The following is a 22400-nucleotide window of genomic DNA, read 5'->3' on the forward strand; positions in this document are numbered from 1 at the left end:
ATCTTTTTGCATTACAAACATCTAGGTATGCTGGTGTTCTAGTGTGATTGCATAAATTTACAAAAGAGAAATAGTCACCATGATATCCCTTTAGCACAATGTGAAGCTTTCAAGAATGTTAGAAAAATGATTTTCCATAGTGACACATGTCAGATATAGGAGTCAAGGGGTATTGCCCATGAGTAATATACGAGGCTTCCTCAGATTTTTTGGATGCCTGACACAGCCGTATGATGGTGCACGGCTCTCCAAAAAAGCTTGTTAGTGTTCTGATGATTTTGATTTGCTGTGGGTCGTGAGCAATGGATCCTCCTCAGCCTTCGATTGTGATGGAGCGCTTAGGCTCCCTGCATATTTGGTGGTATATCTTCTGTGTTCTCTTTGGTTTTTTAATCTTGAGAGCAGTAGTGGAAGGTAAAAAGACCACCATTTCAAATTGAGAGAGAGAGAGAGAGAGAGAGAGAGAGAGAGAGAGAGAGAGAGAGAGAGAGAGAGAGAGAGAGAGAGAGGCCACTCTCCAATCTTTTTACCTAGTCAAAAGTACCAAGATCTTCAAAGACAATGGACTTGTAGTCGTCCATGCTGCAATAGGAAGTCAATTTTGAGGAGGGAGTCCCACTTCTTCTCTTGGAAAGTAATTTATTTGTTGAAAGTTCCCTCCAAATTTTTTGCTATCTTCTCTCTCTCTCTCTCTCTCTCTCTCTCTCTCTCTCGCACAGACACATGCATGCGGGTGCATGCGCACGCCCATAGACAAACCCCTCTTTGACATTTCTATTTGAGGTTCTTGTAGGTTATTTTTATCGTCATTCTTGTTCTAATACATGGCCATCCTATCATACTTCTCTACATCTTGGTTGTGCTAGCAAACCTATAACTAGACCTTACAACATGCTTTGCTTCATGATAAACAAACTTCAATCAGAGAGAGAGCCTTTCCAATTGGATTGCTTGGTGCTAATGTACGCGCTTAGCATATCCTTTAGCACAATATTAACACTTGTAATCTGCCTATCCTCTATGGATGACTAGCATTAATGAGGTATGGTTCCCCACCATTTACAGACAGTCTTCCAAAATGACTAGTAAATAGGGCTCACAATTCCTTGCTGAGTAAGCAACAATGTTATGTCATTTTGACTAGCTAGACAACATACACGTTTGATGTTTGAAAGACATTTTTAGAGACCAAAGATGACATCAAAGCTTACAAGAGTGTTAAGCACCATAAGACAAGCCAAGAAACCAAGTTTCATCCAATTTGGATCACGTTTGACTTAGAAGACCTCCCAGAGAAGCTGGCATCAACTAGAACAAAATTAGGGGTGATGGACCTGCCAAGGGGTGTCTTAATCACAAAGTAGGACTAGATTTGGACATAACACATCAAGGAGAGTTTAAATTTCAATTTTGGGCTAATTCTGAGAACTTAGACATCATATGCATATGAAGTCTAAGCCTGGAAGCTCATTTTAGGGCTCAAGTAGTGATTTTAATTGTCCAAGAGCTTTTCTTGTAATCATAGAATCCCACCTGTCTCCTTAGATCAATGTATAGAGCTCACATAGGCAATCAAGTCCTTATATACAATTGTTTGATTGGAATTAACCCTCAAGTTATACCAATCAAGACCGTAGAGCACTTAAGTGAGACTCACTATTTTGATAAAGAATTGTAGAGTCAAAAGTCTTGTACAGATAGTCATAACCAAGGATCCTCCAAGTTGGTGATTGGTTTGCAGTGAAAAGTACTTTACAAGTTGGGAAAGTGGTTTGAAAGCAAGCCAAAGCAAGGAGCAGCTGCAAGTAGACTTCTAAGGTAGGAGGTTTGGGTTGATAGCTGTTTGTGTGAAAGATTTGAGGAATTTGAGATTTGGTAGGTGCCTTTAGAGAGATCGAAGAGTGGGGGAGATCATGTTAGATTAGTGTCAACAGAAGAGAGTATAGACCAAGCAAGGATAGATCCACTAGCACCAATCATAGAGGAGGATAGTGATACTGGCACCTCTTTCAAAAAATCATATCAGTGGATGGCTAACCAGCAACTTGGAGGTTTCCAATAATAAGGGACCATGGGGGGTATCACCTCCTAGAAATCCTTAAACATATCAAAATACACGGAAATCTTCTTAAAGGAAACAATCATCCATGTATCCCTAGTGCATGCCGATGTTCAAGGATGTCAATGCATCTGTATTGAAGAACGACTAGCAAGAGGATTGGCAATTATCATGGTAAACGACGATGGTGATAGGTTCCATGATGAGAAGGAAAACCACTACCTCATTGTCAAACACCCAAAAGAATTACAATCGGTACAGAGACAACGTAGCAAAAGAGAAGATGGTTGTGGAGACCCAAGAATTTCCTCCTAAACTCACTCTTCCTAGAGCCTTCTACATTCATGACAAGAGAGTAGTGAGAGTGGCTACAATTCATGAAAATATTGGGATTTACAAGCACGGAGAGGGGAGCGTCACCTCTTACTACCGATGCATGGAACCCCATGTGAATGAACTAAGCAAAGAAAAAGTCATGTCCTTGTTTTCTTATGATTCTGCAACTAGAACCCATGTCATTATTGTTGATAAGTACGGATGAGAATACAATCCAATTCACCCAGAAGATGTAGGGAGAGTGATAACGCCAGAATTGTTGGCACATGCTTCTGAAGAGAAGCAAAATCCCATAGAGACCCTGCTCAGATGACTACAACACCACATCACAATCAAGTAGACAACCATTGACCAACCCTCAAAACTCACAAACCACACCACTATCATTTCAAGCATGGCTCGAGTAGTTTGCAACACCAGACCTGAACACAAAAGGAGGTGGATATCAGGCCATATCAGGGATAGAAGCACTAGAAAAACCACCACTCCATCAACAATATCAAGATGAGAGTAGAACGAGGATTAAAAATCCGACCAAGACTAAAGCACCACATAGAGAACAACAACAAGAAGAAAGGGTCCAAGCAGAGGAACAACCAATTGCTAGACCAATCAATAATTATGGATTAGGAGCACCCCTAGGTGAGGAACACATACCATATCCTAGGTCAAAAAGATATCATAGAGGAGGAATGGAGGATCCTATGCTTAGGTTGATGGATCACTCAAGGATTATACCATTTCAAGTATATAAATGGGTTAACAAGAAATATTTTGGAAACAGGGACCCAATGGATCACGTGGCAACATTTGTGCGCGTCATTAGAGTTGAGGAAGTCGTAGAGTTTCTCCCAAGAGTAAGACCAATAGGAATTAGGTATGCACCCACTGTAGAATAATCGGAGGAACAAGCCTTTAGTGCATGTGCCTGCATATTACGAAGAGCCGAGTGGATATATGGCTATTTCAGCATACTATCCACCCAAAGAGCCGAAAGAGCTGGAACCTTGGAGGGTGAAAGCATGCTAACTTGTCGCGCTTTTTGTGCTAGTTAGCAGTTTCAAGCTAGCACATCTTCAAAAAGTTGGGGCGTCCGATAAATTTTTTACAAATAATATCAAAATTTATCGGAGGTTGTACATTTGGATTCCTTGTTTCAAGTGCTTTCTATTGATATATCATATGTCATAGATCTTGGAGATGTAGCTCAAGTTATTGTACTAGTTAGCATATGTCAAAATTGTGCTAGTTAGCATTGTCTGGGACATGAGAAAGCATGACAGGTTAACATGCTTTCACCCTGGAGCATGATTGAGAATATTTGACCACCAATAGTAGCTCATGCTACAGGAGAAGGCAAATACAACTTAGATGAGGGAACGTTATTGTTCATAGCTAATGGTGGCTTAACAAGACAAATGCATGCCTATCAGCAGAGAGCGTCTTCAGGAGCACCTCGACAACCATTAGGACCATGCTACAAGTGTGGTAGTGACCATGTTATCAAAGAGTGTCCTCATATGGAGGTCATTAGAGTGAATGTATATTGTCTAGATTGTGGCATCACTCATTTGATTAGTGACTACCCAAAAAACCAAAATAAAACGGTGAAAACAACGTTGAACATGTTAGAGGAAATCCCATCAAGTAGTGGTTCTAAAAATGAAATGGTGATATCTATACAAGTTGTCACAAGAGCGCAAGCTCAAAAAGCAATGGAGGAACGTATAACTGAAAAACCTAGAACATACGCACTTAGTCTTGAACAAAAAATTCAATAAAACACGTGGAAGGCTAGGAAAGCACGCATGAAAGCTAGGAAGGAACAAGAACAAACTTCCTTAGCAGAAGAGATGACACAAACCAAGGAAAATTTGAGAAAATTAGGAGGGGAAGTCAACAAGGGAAAGGATACTCCTTAGGCTGAGAAGAATGAGCAACCAAAAATTGCAAGTTCGGGAGGATCTGTACTAGTTGAAAAAGTGAATGAACCTCTAGACACATTTCTAAAAGCTTATGAGGCAGGGCTAAAAAATAACTAGACTTAGGAACAAAGATGGATGACATACCCATAGGCTCAGTTGGAAAAGCAAAGGCTAGAGATGTGTCAAAAGATGATCCAAACATCCCTACCTTTGTTAGTTCTAGCTCCAACACCAGTGGTTCCACCAAGACACGAGCTTGAAAGGATAGTTGAGGTCCCCATAGTTGAGTTATAACCTTCAAGTTAACACTAGAATGGTAACCTAATAGGACATAAAAGTGTCCTTTCGGGGTTTTGGGAAAAAATTACAAAACCATAGTAGATCCACTCATTTTGAAAAATCCTTTCATGAGCTTATAGTTCAATAACTACTACACATGGAAAAAATGAGAAACTTGTAATTTTTCTCATCCCTTGGTCACTACAAGCCTCCAAAGTGGATGGACCAGTGCATTTTGCCCAAAACAGCAATTTCTTACGGTTGATTGCATATAAATAAGAGTGGAGATTTTTGTAGGCATGAGATAAAATTCCCCGTTAACTTCAATGGGTTGGTGACCAAAGCATATGGTTGCTTTTACCTCACTAATTTTTTTTTGGGCAAAAAAATATGTACAAAAAAGTTGCATTTTTTCCATTCTGCGGATCTATCATCAAAGTTTCTATAGTCACGCTCAATACAGATACTATATACATGTTTTTTTAGTTCCCTTTGGCCCTCTAGATTCAAAAGGAGCCATGGAGCATGTCAAAAGGATAATGGATCTCTTACAATTGGAACCTTGGGGGCAATGATAAAGTGCTAAATACAGCAAACATGAAAAAACTGGGTTTAGCATTATGACCTCTAGAAACCCATAGAAACTACTCAATATCTAGCCAAGTTTGTAGTCTATGATTAGATATGGTTACTACCTAAAAAATACACACAATTGGCCTAAGAAATTAGCAATATTGAGAAAGTTATACTTGCTACTGTAAAATGTATCGTATTCTTCACCAATCAAAACACTCAACCATCATCATCTACTATGCTGTATAGCATATTAGGTCCCCCAAAACTCAAGGAAGATTAGATTTATGTTATACATTACACTTACACAATCAAAATTGAATTTGGGTATCAAGAAAGCCACCAAAAAAATCATAAAAGTGCTAATTTTGGGCAAAAAATAGGATTATGCAATTCTTGTAAATTGGTCATAACTTTCAATTTTAACACTTAGTTCTCCCTACAAGCATCAAGACATGTTGAGAACTATGAATACCTAACCTCTAGCCATCTAAACCTCACAAACATGAAGTTTAGAGTGGTATAGTTGCCAAAAATTGAAAAAAAACCAAAAACAGGACCCGTTTTTTCACACAGTTTAGGTTCAAAAATGTTGTGCAAGAGTAAGGTTAATGGTGATATCGATACTTTAAAAAAAATGCTAAGTTTTTTTCAGCTCATAAGGCAACTTTGTGGATATATAGCACCTAGAAATTCATTTTCATACTCTTCAGATAATTCAAGAAAAATGGTCACTTAACAGGACACAAAAGTGTCCAAGGACATAAAAGTGTCCTGTTACCATTCTAGTGTTAATAAAAAATCCAGGAGTAGTGATGAATACTATAGATCAAGCATCTAATAGTTTCCATCATATCATACCTTAGATATACAAAGAAGACAATGGATTAGATAAACTTTGGTAACAAATACAAGAAGCAAACAAATCAAATGAGCTAAGTTAGAGAGTTAACCAAAACAATAATGGGAGGGGTGTTTTTCTCCCTTCTGTTGAGGAATTTGAGGCAGGATCTGAAGCAAATCTGAATATTCTCATATTGGGGGGATAGAGGATCTATAAGATCTTTGGATAGCCAACCTCAATCCTTGAGAACCTTACCCTCTTACATGGGAGAGTATGAAGAAATGTCTGATGTGAAGGTAGTACCATCACAAAGACTCTCCTCAAAAGAGGTGGTGGACTCTACAGGATTGATAGAAATATTGTCTTCACCTATGACTTGCACCATTATGCTAGCTGAGCTTCTTTGAATACAACCAAACATGTGGGCGACATTTAGAAACAACTCAATAAGGAAAAGAGAACTGAGCGCAGGGCTAGAGAGAATCCAACTCCTAGAATAAGGGGCAAAACACAATTTTTGATGTTTTCAAAAATTAAAATGATTGTGTTAAAGACAAAGTCTTAGGGAGATTCTCTAGAGCTCGGGATCCAAAGACACAAAACAACATAAGAAACTTGAGAAACTAAACTCAAAAGTCTGAAACTGAAACAAAACCCAAGAAAACAAAAGAACCAGGACTAGATGAGTTCAGAGAAACTAAATGGGCCAAGGTTGAGAGAAAGAATAAATACAGAGAGCTCAAGAAAACTCTGAGGGAAGTGTGAACAACAAAAATAGAAAGTGGAGAAGAGGATGAGAAAAATGACAACAAAATGAATGTGCCTTCCCACTACAAAAAATTCACGATACAAGACAGAAAAGTAGTGATGACACAGCTCCATACGAGAGTGAAAGAACAAGGAGTCATATGATGGGCGAGAGGATGCAAAGAAGATAGACTTGGAAGAACTATATGGCAACTGATATGAGTCCAAAAGAAGAGGTGAAGCTCATAAGTCTTCTCAAAGAGTATAAGGACGTGTTTTCTTGGTCGTATAAAGACTAAAAGGAGAGATTGACAATATGCCAACACACAATCCCATTAAAACCTGATGCAAATCCTAGCCGACAAAGATTGTACACATATAATGATACGTTTGCTAAGCGCTCAAGGAAGAGATTGACAAACTGAATGAAGTTGAGTTCATCTACAGATAGAACACACCGACTGGGTATCTCCAATTGTGGTAGTGCCCAATAAGAATGGTAAATTTTGAGTGCATGTCAATCTAAAGAAGTTTAATGCAACCACAAAAAGGGATAACTATCTCTTACCTATCACTGACCATGTTCTAGAACGAGTGGCAGGCAAGCAGGCATATTCCTTCTTAGATAGATTCTTTGGCTGCAACCAACTTGTAATTGCACCTGAAGATCAATATAAGATGGAATATGCCACCAAATGGGGTATATATGCGTATAGAGTCATGCCCTTTGGATTGACTAATGCCCCAACACCATTATGGAGATTGATGGCACATGATTTTAAAGAATACTTGAGGATATTCTTAGAAATTTACATGGATGATCTATGTGTACACTCTCCCTTGAGAGATGAACATACAGAACACCTCAAAAACGTCTTTGAGAAGTGCGTCGTATAGTCTATGTGCCTTAACCCAAAAAAATGCGTATTCATGGTTAGACAAGGTAGAATCCTGGTGCATATTGTCTCTAAAAATGACATATCTACGGATATGGATAAGATAAAAGTGATTATGAAATGCCTAGACCAAACAACATAAAGCAGGTACAATGCTTTATGGGACACTGTGGTTGTTACAAGAGGTTTATACAAATGTATGCAGTCATTGTTCAACCCCTATATAAAATTATAGTTGTCTTTTAATGGATGAAGGAGTGTGCGGAGTCATTTCAAGCATTGAAGAAAGCACTCATATCCTCCCTAGTATTAAAAGCATAAGATTGGGGAAAAATCTTTTATGTTCACATTGATGCTTCAGTATTTGCTATAGGATGCATCTTGGCTCAGCCACCAAGAGAAGGAAATGTGGACTTCCCATCTGTTATGCTAGCAGACAGCTTAATAGTGCTAAAAAGAACTACACTACAACTGAAAGAGAAGGGCTAGGGATGATATATGCTGCTAAGATGTTTTGACATTATCTCTAGTTTGTGTTTTTCACTGACCATTAAACCCTTTTATACCTTGTAAACAAACCATGCAATACCAAAAGAATTGTACGATGGCTCATCATATTGCTGAAGTTTGATTTTAGAGTAGTGGTTAAAACAGGAAAGACACATCTTTGAGCATATCATTTCTCTAGATTTCCAAATGGAGAAGCTCCAGAAGGTGTAGACAATGACATCCCTGATGCATAACTTTTCAATGGTGAAATGGTACCCAAGTGGTCTCAGTAGATATTCAATTTACTATCCTATGGAGGAGAATTTGATAGGACTAAGCAAGAATTAAATGCAATCCAAGAACTTCAATTTAATTAGAAAATGTTTGTATCATTTAGGTTCATACAAAATTTTACGATTATGCATAAGTTCAGAAGAGTACGATTGCTAGCTTTTAGAAGCACATGTTCAGGACTTTTCATTTCATTGCTCGTAAACAAAAACATATTAGAGCTTGAAAAAATTAGGAGTTTGTTGGCCAAATATGTGTGTTGTTGTTCATGAATATATCACTAGCTATACTACATGCAGAGCTACACCACCAGTAGAGCATGCAACATTATTTCAGGTGACAAGTGCACCAAAATGGAGCTACCATATAATTGGCTACCTAACAACAAGAACATTTCCTAAAAATACCTCTAAAGCACAGCAAAGAGCTATAGAGATAGAGGCTTGAGACTTCACATTGATTGAAATTGGCTCTATAAGAGAGGAAACGATAATTATCTTAGGACATGTGCAACAGAAAGCGCGTATTTTCCAATCTTAGAGCAGGTACATGGAGGAATATGTGGAGGTCTTTTTCTTGGGGATCAAAAAATGATAATTGTCTTAATTGTGGGAATATGGTGGCCTACATTACATATGGATGCTGCAGAATATGTTAAAATATGTGATGCTTGTCAGCGTACCAAAGTGCCAATAAAGAGGGATGAGATGCCTTTACGGCATATGATGGGAGCCAAAGATTTCATTAAGTGGGGTATAGACTTTGTAGGTCAAATTTCACCACTCGCTTACTTGACTTATGAGCGATATATCATTGTTGCCATGGACTATCTCACTGAATGGATAGAAGCAAAAGCCACAACAAAAGCGGATGCGATGTCAAGCCTAGGGTAGGACTGGGCATGCCAAGGGCCAAGATGGAGTCATGTGGTCAAGGGAGCCCTATTATAAGCAAGGTGGGGCCTTTATACGGAATGCCTGGGTGGAGAGTTACATGCTCCAATCCCCAATCTTACATTGGTATCCGAGCTCATGGGAGGGGAGAGCTATGGAGGAGAGGGGGAATGCCTAGCATGCATTTTTCATGGTGGCTACATGAGCTCTCTCTCTCTCTCTCTCTCTCTCTCTCTCTCTCTCTCTCTCTCTCTTTCTCTCTCTCTCTCTCTCTCTCTCTCTCTCTCTCTCTCTCTCTCTCTCTCTCTCTCTCTCTCTCTCTCTCTCTCTCTCTCTCTCTCTCTCTCTCGATCAGGTCATGGGACACCACCCCTGCAGAGCTGACACTATAGAAGAAGACAATGGGAAGGCGGTCTTAGCCAGGGAGTGGTTCAAAGATGAATTGCATGAAATTGGTCTCACTTTGGCTTGCTGGATTTGTTATAGCAGCAAAATTCAACACTGAAGTGCCATTGTTGGGCGCCTGTGGGAGCTACGAGCTTGCCTTCCTCCTCAACAATCAAGAGCACTACATAGGCTTTTTGGGGAGCTTGTTTACACACCACAATGTCCCTATACTCTTTAAGGTTTGGGTTTTAATCAAACAAGGATAAGGGAGGGTGCCCACGGTTGGCAGGCCCCCCCATTCAACCCTCTGGAACTCACCATCGGCAAACTCTTTGACATAGATGGCCAAAGTGGGCCAAGGGCCGGATCAAATTAAATTTTTGTAATTTCTCAAAAATTACACAGATTTTGAGCAATACAATTGGAGAAACTCATGCAAGGTAAGCCATGAAGGGCGGCAAGGAGGGCATGCAAGGCATGCAAGGGGGTGGATATTCCATGGGCCGAGGCAAAACATGCATGTTGTTTACACCATATTCAGCAAATTGAGGAATTGATGAGGGGTTCAAAGGAAGTCGGCAAGGAGACAATGCAGAATTTTCAGAAATACAATTGAGGAACATGCAAGGTAATATTCTTCTTTACAATAAGCATGCGACAAGGGAGTAATCCAAGGATACGACCTCAAGAAAATATCCATCCAATCATTCATTGCACTTCTTCGCATTGAGCCTTTAAATGGCCATTATCCAAAGCTTATAAAATCCCTCTCCAATTCTAATCAATCAAGAAAGTTTTCTTCGTATTACTGCATTGAATACATTTCTCTAATTTACATATTCCTAATTGTTATGAATCTCCTATTGGGTGAAAGCATGTTTAGGTGGTACCAAAAAGGATTGTCTTGGACATGCCTTTGGGAGGATGGAGAGGGGTGTGGGTTAAGGGATTTCAATCTGAACATCCTCTCACCTCTACTCCATCAGGACTCTGGCAACGCTCTCTCAATGGGTCCCTTCATCCCTAACACTGTAGATGTGTAATCTCTCTCTCTCTCTCTCTCTCTCTCTCTCTCTCTCTCTCTCTCTCTCTCTCCATAGCCTCTGCTTTTGGGCTCTCAATGATTCCTATCCAGAGTCATCCCACCTCAGTGTCTGCCTTTGGGCTCAAAGCTTAAAGATAGCCTCTCTCTCTCTCTCTCTCTCTCTCTCTCTCTCTCTCTCTCTCTCTCTCTCTCTCTCTCCATGAGTACTATGGCTGTGTTTTGATGGTCTTCTTTGTTGTATCATTAACCTTGTAACTTGTTCCACCTGGAATCACATAATGTTGAGAATGATAGTACATACACCCTATATCTTTCTCCATTAATATCTATTACGTAACACATCCCAAGGGATCTTCTACTTGGTCTACAAAACTATTGGACTGCAAAGAAGAGGGAACAAAGAAGCATTCAAAAGAGGATAGCACAAACGCATGCGGATGGTGCCATTGATGAGAGAGAGGCAAAAAAAATATTTAGGGCAATTTCTAAGTATTGGCGTAGTCAAACAAATGGGCTTTTCGAGGGTCTTCATTGAAGATTCTACAAAAACTCCTCCTTCATCCAACATTCTTAGTGTTGCAATACAAATCAAAGACAATTGATAGAGTCATTTTCTCAAACATTTGTCATACATTATTTGAGGTGAAGACACCTCATTCAAATAATGAGCTGTTTTTGAAACGGGCTACTTGATCATGGCATGTCTCAATGGAGTAAGTGGAGGTGATAGTCAAATGAGCGATGAAGATGTTGCCAAGGCTTTAGGACCTCACCAAAGAAATGTCATTGCCACCTGCAACATGATGTGGAGGAAGGGCCACTTCCCTTAGACACTTGTCATCATCAATTGAATAGAAGAAGCACCTTAATGGCCGAAATTTGGGAAATTGCATTTCATTTTTGGTTGGTGGGAACCCACATCTCCCCAAACAAGAAGGATGTTGTTCAAAAGAGAATAGGCAAAAGTGCACATGTACTGCACCTAGTGCATTTCTCAATTTGCCTGAAGTATATCAGCCCAAACATCTTGAGAGTGTGTCACAATGATTTACTATGTGTTATTTTGGTGCTTTACTATGTGCTTGTAATATTTTCAAAATGCTTTATGGTGTTGGAAGGTGCCTCCAACTATTTTTATGTGTATTGTAGTCCATTTTAGTACATAAGCTTGCTTTATATTGCTTGACAGAGACTTATAAATGACTCCAACTTCTCATAATTGCCTATGAGTGAATCCAAGTGCTCACTAAGTGCTTTCATTCAATTCCAAATATTGAAAAGTGCTTCAAAGCCCCACAAGCCTCCCCTTTCCTTCAAGTGCTACCAAATGACCCTAAAAGCTTCAAAGTCCCACAAGTCTCCAGTATCCTTCAAGTGCTACCAAATGCCCCTAAAAGCTTCAAATTTAATTCCAAATTCTTATGAGTACCTCCATGTGCTTCTAAGTGATTCTTAGTGCTTTAAAAATATTCCATAGGCTTCAAGTACTTAGAAGTGCTTCTGAAGACTTTTGAGTGCTTTCAAGTGCTTCCAAAGGTACCAAAAACTTGAGGGTGATTTGAAGAGCTCATGAAAAACTCCAAATGCTTCAAGGTGCTTCTAAAAAAATTCCTTTAAGATTTTACTTATGCCTCCAAACGCTTCCATGTGATGTGTGGGATGCATGTCTAACCTCACCATCCTATCTTATTGTAGTATTAGCGAGAACCACGATAAAATTGTCAATCCATGGGACAAAGCTGACTCGACTAGTGCATAGAGGCTATTAGAGGTTGTCAATCTCTTGGAAAACAACTAACAGCTCGCATCTAACTCAAGCTACACTTAAGTGACTGAAATCACCAAAAGCCAATTGCTCATCGGCAAACAAATCACATCTGTTATAGTATCAAATGACATCCAAACGTAATGAAACTTTAGGACATATTTGTAAGACCTAAGCACACGTTCTTATGGTCTCAAACCCCACTTTAGGTCAAGTTCCAAAATCGCAATTATTAACAGCAGTGGATTTTTCACCTAGTCGTTTTCGACCCAGAATGCTTCTAAATGCTTAACAATGATGCCCCAATACCCCGCCTATGCTTAGTTTTTTATTTGAAAGTTTAAATTTCTAGTTATGATGAAATTAGGCCACGGATCGACGACGCCAAAAGCTATGAAATACTCTGAACTGCTTACATCGCGTAGAGCTCTTACCTTCGGTTGCAATGCAACAAACGCAACTGCAATGCGACAACCAGGGAGGGAGTAGGAAGCGCGAGAAGGAGAGGAGTTAGTGTTGTTAGCTTAAGTTGTGTTTTTTATTATCCAAAGCTTAAAAATAACTTACAAAAATTGACTTTCATACCTTAGCCAAGGTTTTTAGTGTTCAAAACATATAATCTGGGAGTTCTACAAAAGATGGGTAATGACAGGCTGATACAATCTGGAAGCTTGTACCCTCGACTCATTAATTACAGAGTTTATTCAAGAAAATAGGAGTTACAATATTCCCAATTTATCAAAATAATAAGAGAACTCCGAAAAATGGTATTCATGTTAGCTTGCTGCTAACATTTTTCCCCTTGTCGCCTGTGTCGTCCCTTGACACAGCTTTATGGGTTGAATAGTCTTCGGGCTGGCGGTTGGCGAGGCGGTCTTTAAGCGCATTCAGTGCCTTTTGGTATCTGATTTTTCTTTCTTTATCTGGAACTTGCAAAAACTACATGGTTACTATGTTCTTCAGCTCCGTCGCTGAGTAGCCTACAAACCTGGATGTGAGGTTGCTAATCACTGGCGCAAATATCTTCGTTCGCCAAATCCCGTGTAGAATGCTTTCTTGTACGCCAGCATATTGTGTGAAGGTAAAAATATGCATCTGGCATAGAAGCCATAGAGGACTTCTTCGGAAGGTTGGCCACTGAGATAATAGCACAAACCTTTATTACCCTCGAGGAATGACATCCAAGGGACGCCTGCTTGCTCTGGCTTATGAAAAAATTCAATACAAGTGAGTAGCATTCGGAATATTTTATATAACATTGCACATGAGAGATGAGGTAGAATCTTGAAGAATGACATGTCACCCTTTAGGGTTTTCACCATGTGTTCCTTGGGCTCAATCTGCGTGACAGGGAGACATGGATGGTGATCCATGTACCCTAGTCTCAAAATGCATTGAAACTTGGTACACAGGTCCCTCACAGTTCCTTGATCCATGCTATGTGGTTTTTATGTGGTTTGGATCACTTTAGATCACCCAAAAGTAAATTCCTAGGTCTGTTTTGGCGGTTCGAATGACTTTTGCCCTGTTTTGACCCACTTTTTGAAGTTTTTTGGTACTCTTTCTTTTAGAGAATTCGTTTATATTGGTCTCTACAACAAGACTGTATGGCCTCTGTCCAAAAAGTCAACATGGGGTCATGGACCGCGATCCATGTCCCATCAAATCTAGACCCCAAATTTGGCTTGGTGATTTCAGGCAGTCTTGGCAACACTCTCCATAACTTATTTTTGTATTTGAGTTCTTGTTGTTCACAAGAAATGAAAGGCCACAGGGAAGATAGACATGCTCATAACCACCCAACCTGCCTATATATAGGCCCCTAGCCCTCTGGCTCTTAGCTACATATAGCCCCTGTACTACATGTGTATCCGTTGGCCCTTGGCCAGGGCCATGCCCTCCTATAGTCCTACCCATGGCATGACATTAATCCCCACTTGGAGAAGCATTTTTGTCCGCAAAAACAAAAGTGGTAGGATCTTCATAAGAACACTGATGTTTTCCACAGTGGCATCCCTCATGGATCCAACTGTTTGTTTGATCAAAACACAGTTTAGTAGGAGGTCCAATAAAATCAAGAATAATCATCTCAATATTGCACATTGTTGTCCATTTGCAACCATCTTGTGTTACCGGTTCCAATCCAATCATAGTGTGTAGGCTCCATTTAGATCGCACATGAACGATTTATCACAACATAGATGTAACCAAAAAAGCACCTCTTTTCACTTTTCATGAAAGTAACTTGCTAACATAACTCATCAGTCAAGTTTAACTCCTTGACTGTTGTCAAATTTCATTAGTAAACAACCCCACTATAACTAGTGTTCAAGGTTGAGAACCTGACTTGTACATGAAGAGACTAAACCTAGTTGCAAACATGCTTTAACTTATGGTAAGCAAACTGCAAGTAGAGCTATGAATGCTTACTTATTGGATTGCTTGGTGCTAATGTACTCACTTTGCATATCCTTTAGCGCAAGATTACACCTTGTAATCTACTTTCTCCCTTGGATAACCGACAGTACTGAGATGTGTTTCCCCCAAAGTTTACAGACAGTGTTCGCAGATGACCGATAAACGAGGATCACAATGTCGTACAACATTGCTGAGGACTCAACAATGTCATGAATAACCATCGTGTTTAATTTGAAAGATCCACAAGCACCCAAACCAAGCCATGACCTCTATGGGTGATTGGTAGACCCCAAAAGGAATCTCATACAGATATTACACTTAGAGTGCAAAATGCTTCATAAGCAACTAGTGTGATGAATATGCATGCCACTCCAAATCAGCCTTTGCTAAACACTAGGGCAATAACACCTAGTGTGCATGCATTTAGCAAAAAACATATATGAACCTGTATATCCATGGTCCAAAAAAGGAGATCAATGTAGACTCCATACCATTTGCCAAACTAAATGCGGCGGAGGTTGTATGCATGTTTGAGAAACACTTTCCTACTACCATGCTAACCATTCAGGTGCATCTTGTTCACATAGTTGATGAGATGAAAATAGATGGCACAATACATTCTAGATGGATGTTCGTTTTAGAACGTTTCATGAAAACCACTTAAGGGATATGTGCATCAGAAGGCACATCCGGAGGGTAGCATGGCAGAAGGTTGGTTGGTATTAGAGTCCCTAGTTTACATTGGAGAGTGGCTAGACGGATTTGATAAAGCCTGGGACACGCTATGGAGAACCATAGATGATGAGCGCATATTTGGGATTGTCATGTGCAATCTCGGTGTTAAAAAGAAGATGACGAAAGATCTAGAGGCTAAAATCAATCAATTTTTCATGCTTCACAATCTAGTGATGCAAAAGTGGATTTCACAATACGAGGATGCAAAGCAAGAGCGACAAAGGGCATGGATCGAGTGGAGTTGGAAAAGACTACCACTGATGCATTATCCGGCGGGTCTAGAGAGCCTACCAACATTCATGAGCTTAAGATGGTTGCACAACCAATTGAAAAGGGCACAACAGTGCGGTGAAGAAGTGACTGAGGAGGAGTGGGAGTACTCTCGGAGTTGTGCGACCAAGGTAAGTTTGCAATGTATGACTAGTGACTTTCTAGATGTTTGAATGGCCACTCATGATCTTTGTTGGTTATAGTATAAGTCATACACAGAAAGATGGTGTAAAGGTCGACATTTTAGGGTGGAACAAATCGACAAAAAGCGTTTTACTCAAGATTGTGGAATCATGGCAAAATTTGAACAGTCTAGTCGACGAAGGTCCTTTGATGCAGATCCTGTGGTGGTGGAACTCACTTACTTCGGCACGCTTCAAGAGATTTTGAGGATCGATTATAGAGGATTTCTTGTCAACTTGTTCGACGTGCAATGGTTCAAGATAAACATGGAGGGTCGCAATGCTACTGTGCGCAGAGGAGACTCTGGTTTCCTTAAAGTGAATTCAATTAAAAAATGATCCGACCTAAGAGACACTTTCGTACTACCTGAGCATTGTGAACAAGTAAGTTATGTGCTTGGAAGCTATACAATTTTAGAAGTTATGTGCTTGGAAGCTCTCATGTAAGTTATGTGGCTCTGATAGGTGACATTTCATCCTACAAAGTCTATATCAAACTGGTGGTACGTCATAGAGGTAGCCCCTCGTAGTGCACAGACGTATGAAAGCTACCATGTGCCAATCACAACGGCATCAATGGAGGAGATTGGAGAAGATGCTCAGTCAGAAGTCGTTGAGGTGGTGCCAGACGAGCATCAAGCTACTACTCTCTATGGGGTGCATGCAGAGGATCTACAAAATGAAATGGAGGACATCTGCCTAAACGGAGAACTCTATATAGATATAGGGAGTTATGTTGAGCTATGCGAGGATGAGAGAGAGACCTCTTAAAGTCATAAACATTGTATTTGAACAATTTTGCTCCGTTTTATAATATATATTGTATTCATGTGGCTATACTTGAGAAATTTAAATTGTGTTTAATCGTCATTGCGTCCACTCCAGGTACGCATGCTCCAAGTATGTTCTCACAAGCAGGGACACTCCTCGCCGATGAGCACTGCGCTTCAAGTGCGATGGAGATTGAGGCTGCAATCACGAAGGCAAGAAGGTGATCTTGCACATGCGCGATCTTGCTCTCAGGTGTTTAGACACTACATACTAAACACCTGGAGTGAAGTACCAAAAGACAGAGTCATCAGCATGCTGCATGACAAGTTTCCCGTGTCAACATGGCATGACCGCTTCAATGAAGACCTGATGAAGGTTCGAATGCGTGAATACTGCAAGCACAAGCATTCTGAAGTGCAAAAAGCAATAAAGCATGGGTGGAACAGACCAGATTGGATGGACAAAGAATATTGGAAGAATGCGAAGCAAGCAGCACACGAGAATCCTAACAAGTGGAAGAAACAAAAGGAGGCAGCCAAAGCGCGAGTAGAGACAGGGAGCTCGGACCACTTGGGGAGCGGTGGGTGAGCATCATTTGAGGCTGATTTTGTAAGTGTTTTTGCATTGTTGATAGGACAAGACCCCACACCGTACGAGCGCGAGTACGTAGGCAGGAAGGGCCTAAACGCCTTGATGGACATTTTGAGTTCTCGTAGCGGCATGGTTAGTATTAGGGTTTACTCTTTTCTATTTGTTGTATTGTTTTGTAAATTATATGTTTATACTTATAGAAAGCTGTCTTATTGTTTTCTTTTTGTACAATTTGACAGATACGCCGCTTGGGTGCGATGAGACGTCTGAGTAGACGACGTCAGTCTAGCTGTAGCTAGATAGCATTAGTTTCCTTTTATCATAGCATATGTATCATGAGATGACGTGTATACATCTTTTTGTAATCGTTGGAAAACCATTTATATTTTCTCAATAATGACAATGGTGTTGTAACTATTATATTTGCAAAGCTTAACAATCAAGTGATTTTGGCTATGATGTGTACAATTGTCATTGATTTACTTTCATCAATTTACTTTTGTCAATTTTGTACTTTATTCTGCAAACAATACTATGGATGATGGAGCTAATGGTTATATTGTCTTGTGGGTGAGTACTTTGGGTCTATACCTAAGCTTGCACTTTCTTTCAAAAGTGAATCTGGGTTTATCTTGGATTCATTTAGGTTTACTTTATTATTGAAACATTCAATATGGTTGATGGGTTGAATGCCAAAAACATTTACTCTTAGGCGTTGCTATAAGTGTCGCTATATAAGTCTCTGCAACGTCACTATAGGTAGCCTATAAGCATCGCTATTAGCATCGCTATATAGAGACGGTGATAGCGATGCTTATAGCGACGCTCATAGCGACGTTCTCGTATCTACGCTATTAGCGACGGTCTTAACAACGTCGGGAGTATAAAAACCAAATGTATTTCCGTTGCTAAAAACGTCACAAGTGCACACGACCTCTTGTAGTGATAATTTGAATGTGGAGTATGCCCCGTGCAGACCATGTCTGTATCGTAGCTTAGCCTATAAGCGTACAACTACACACCCTCGTAGAGAGAGGATTAGATTATCCTATAAGCGTACAACTGTGTACTTGGACCACGCCCTTGTAGAGAGAGGTACTATAAGTCACATCTTGACCCGCTGACCTTGTATGTGATTGTGATTGTATCATGGTAACTTTAAATATGGCACTTTCCTATAAATAACATAAGAAATATTTTAAGATAGCAGTTACTTACCTTGTCCTTGACAGAGTATTTAGTGGTATAGTGGAAGCGTATACAAGGATGGAGTGTCGCACGTCCAACGGACTAGTATGTCGTGCATACATAGCAAAAAATAGAATATTAAGCCCATGGCTTCAAGGACAGTCTCAACCATGTGAGCCATTGGTATACGTGCCGTTCACCATTACACTGGCATGGATACATCACATTGCATTGTTACGTACTATGAGCTTATATCCACATAGTGCCAAAGATGGCTACCATTATCATTGATCTCAAATCAAAGGATAATATTGTGGCACATAAGAGAAGCCATACTTCACGTGAAGACATGCAAAGCACTTTTCTTTGTACAATGGCTTCTTATGGAGTCTGCCCAAGCACTTTGCTTTACACAATAGAGAGCCCTTTTCCAAAATGAAAAGTAAAGCATACACAAAAAAAACATAACGTGAAAGTTGACTAATTTTGTCGCCCATTTGTGGAGAGGGTTCTAGCAGTGCGCTCGAATCTTCTCGAGTGAGTGAGCATATGTATCATATACACCGGCAACATCTTGGCAAGTTTTTCCAAATTTGTATGCTAAGAGCATATTCCAAATTGTGGAAATCGTGTTGCCAAATACCAAAAGGAAAGCCTTGCTGCACATAAGTACTCATGTAGTTCTGGTGTGCATAGCTACTAGATACTCTTACCAATTTACAATGTCATAGCCAGAGAAAGTGGACTGTGTTGAGCATTCATAGATAATCGACCTGGCCGGATTGTGCAACGTATTTGAAACGATTGGCCGAGGTGATGAAACCTTTGGGGCTTTGCATGATGCTCACCTATAAGTTATGCCGCTTGTTTCCGTTTCTAACTCTGTCGGAGTTCTCTAATTTTGAAAATTGCAGTATGCTGCATGAAAAAATCGATATGGACTACACCATTCATCCCCACACAAACCGTGGCATCCCGTAGGAGAATGGGTTGCAGGCAAGGGGGAGTATGCTCTCGTAGACATCCTCCCTTGGTGTCAAGCCAAAAGGCCTTGCCTTGGGCGGGTGTGTGAACATCAATTAAAAAAAACACTGGGAAGCTCCCATGATGGACTGCATGCTCTATGTAGAGGAATATTCGCAAAGGAGTCACCGTCTAGGCCGAACCAGGCACCATCCATGTGATGTAGAAGGCTCCCCACAGCCTTCTGAACTCAACAAGGCCGACGCCGCATGATTTGGTTCTAGTCGACTGCGCTCCCCCTTCCCTTGCTTAGCAGCCTTGCCCATGCCGGGTCTCTCCTTCCCGCTATGTAGAGAACTTCCCCGCCTATCGAGCGGTCCTTCCCACGGCCATGCCCTGTCGGTTTGTCCACGACAATCAAATTTTTAAAATTTCAAAGTTTATGATCTTTGCTACCAAAATATGGTTTTGACAGTTTTTTTCCCTGATATTTCTAGCCCAATTTGACGGTTTTAGATGTTACCTAATCTACTCTTAAGTATTAAAATGAATGCTATGAACAAAAATCAACAAACGGTACAAAATTGAAAGAAAACGGATTATGGAACAATACTTTCAAAGAATCAAAAAAATTGAGAATGAAATGCTTTCGTATCTCATTCAAAACTCTCAATACCTCTCAAGAGTAGATCTAGCAAGTCCCCAACTTCTAGCCTTTGCCAAGCACTAAACCTCGCGTCTAGCTGCTTGACTACTAAAGTGTAAACAGAATGGAAATCAAAATCAAAGGTCTTGAAAGTAAAAGCTACGACTAGGTCACTCCACCTAAAGATCACTATCCCCAGCATTGGTGCTAATGTTAGAGGGTCGCCGGGCGGACGTATGTAGCATAGCTATCTGACACTAACAAAATGTCAATACTCAGGAAGTGACTTGGATGGGACACGAAGACTCTTTGAGGGTGTCAACCTCAAGAAATGAACGTACAAAACAAAGCCATCTCTAGTGCTAGCAAATCTATCACTCTCAAATCTAGTAAACTGCTTATATCCTATGTCACCGCACTCGATCATCACGCCCTTTTGACACTCAAACAAAGTCCAATAGTTCAACTAAACTTTAGGAGGAGGTCTATGACACTTAGGGACACTATCCTACCAAGTTGGATCGCAATTCGACAAGCAATCAAAATCACGATCCATCATGATCAAGGTCCTAAAAATTGCAATATAACAAACCAAAAAAGGTCTTCATATGGTGTAGGAACGCTCTTCTAAGGTTGAAACGTCAAAAAAAATCATTAATGCACTCAAAAAAGTCAATTTAGCTCGCTAACGTGCAGTCACAAACCACATCAAAATGGACAATGATTACACTTAAATTAAAGAGCGGTAGACAAGGAACACAAATGCAATAATTGAAATCAAATTTGGTTTACCGGAGCTCAAGAAAAATAGATTACAAGGCGCCTGAGAGCAGCCGCTCTTAGTCGTACACTCCAAAGCTCAAAAACTTAGATAATGACAATGTCTCATTTCCCACTTACAAAAATTGGGCTTTATATATAGGGCTTTCTTGGCCAATGGCCGGGTTTACAAGGCTTAGACTCAAAATAAGACTTTACAACTTGGATTTTACATAAACTCGCTCAAAAATTATCTGACTAAATTAGAGACTCTCTTATTGTTACAAAGCCTTTTCGCAAAAAAAATGATGGCATATGAAAATTTTAGGGCACATGATAAAGGGGTCAACTAGGATGGCGCCTGTCTAGTCTATCTGCCAACACTTACCTTTAATTTAACTAGCTTGAGTGCAAGACCTTTGCATAAACATTAGAGGCTTTATGACGCTTGCCCGGCTACATCCTACCTACTAGTTTAGGACCTGCTAAATTAGGATGAACTTTGGTAAAAATAAAACTCAGCCTTGGGCTTTAAAATTTCACCTCTTGTGTAAAACCTTAGCATGGTGCTTTGGAGGTGCCATCAAGCTGCTCCAAGAACATGCTAAATTTACCCTAAGGCTTTCCAAACTTCATACTTGGAGTTTATAAATAGTTATTTTAATGACTTGAACTTAGTACAACTACTTTCTATTTTGAAGACTCATATAATTACTCTAGCTAACCTCGTTTTCCATGTACCTTTGGGCAATGCTGCTGAGGACATATTTATCATTTCTTGACATGTACCTATGACTAAGATAACTAGACAACAATTACTCTTTCTCTTTTAAAGATTATCCCCTTTTGGACCAAGCCTTTGATCGAGCTGATCAAAGCACTTAAGTTTACTTCACTTGTTCTTATTTATTTTCCTAGACTTAAATGGCCAAATTACGATGGAAATTACTTTTAGAAGATTAGAAATTACTTTTCATAACATTACCTCTCCCTTGAAATCATAATTGTAGGAACAATTAAGTCACACCTAGTCTTATTGCTTAAGATAGAGGATCCCTTTTTATCCATCGACATTCTTCCACAATGGTGACTAACTTCACTTGGTGCTTGGAAGACTTAGCTCTCGCAAGCATCTCTTTACTTAGCCCTAATCATCTTTAATAGTAGATTGCCAAGGTCTACTATATGCTTTAGACTAAGCTACCGCAAGCATGATTCATGGTATGTATACACTTAAAAATTGCATGAACATTTAAAATAAATCTTAGTCAAAACAAGACAATGTTTTAAAAAAAAACATACTTGTTCATCCCTAGTTCTTACCTTTGACAGGAGTCATTGTAAGTAG

The sequence above is a fragment of the Adiantum capillus-veneris genome, chromosome 19, assembly GCF_014529385.1.
Source record: "Adiantum capillus-veneris isolate H3 chromosome 19, ASM1452938v2, whole genome shotgun sequence".
Classification (NCBI taxonomy): Eukaryota; Viridiplantae; Streptophyta; class Polypodiopsida; order Polypodiales; family Pteridaceae; genus Adiantum; species Adiantum capillus-veneris.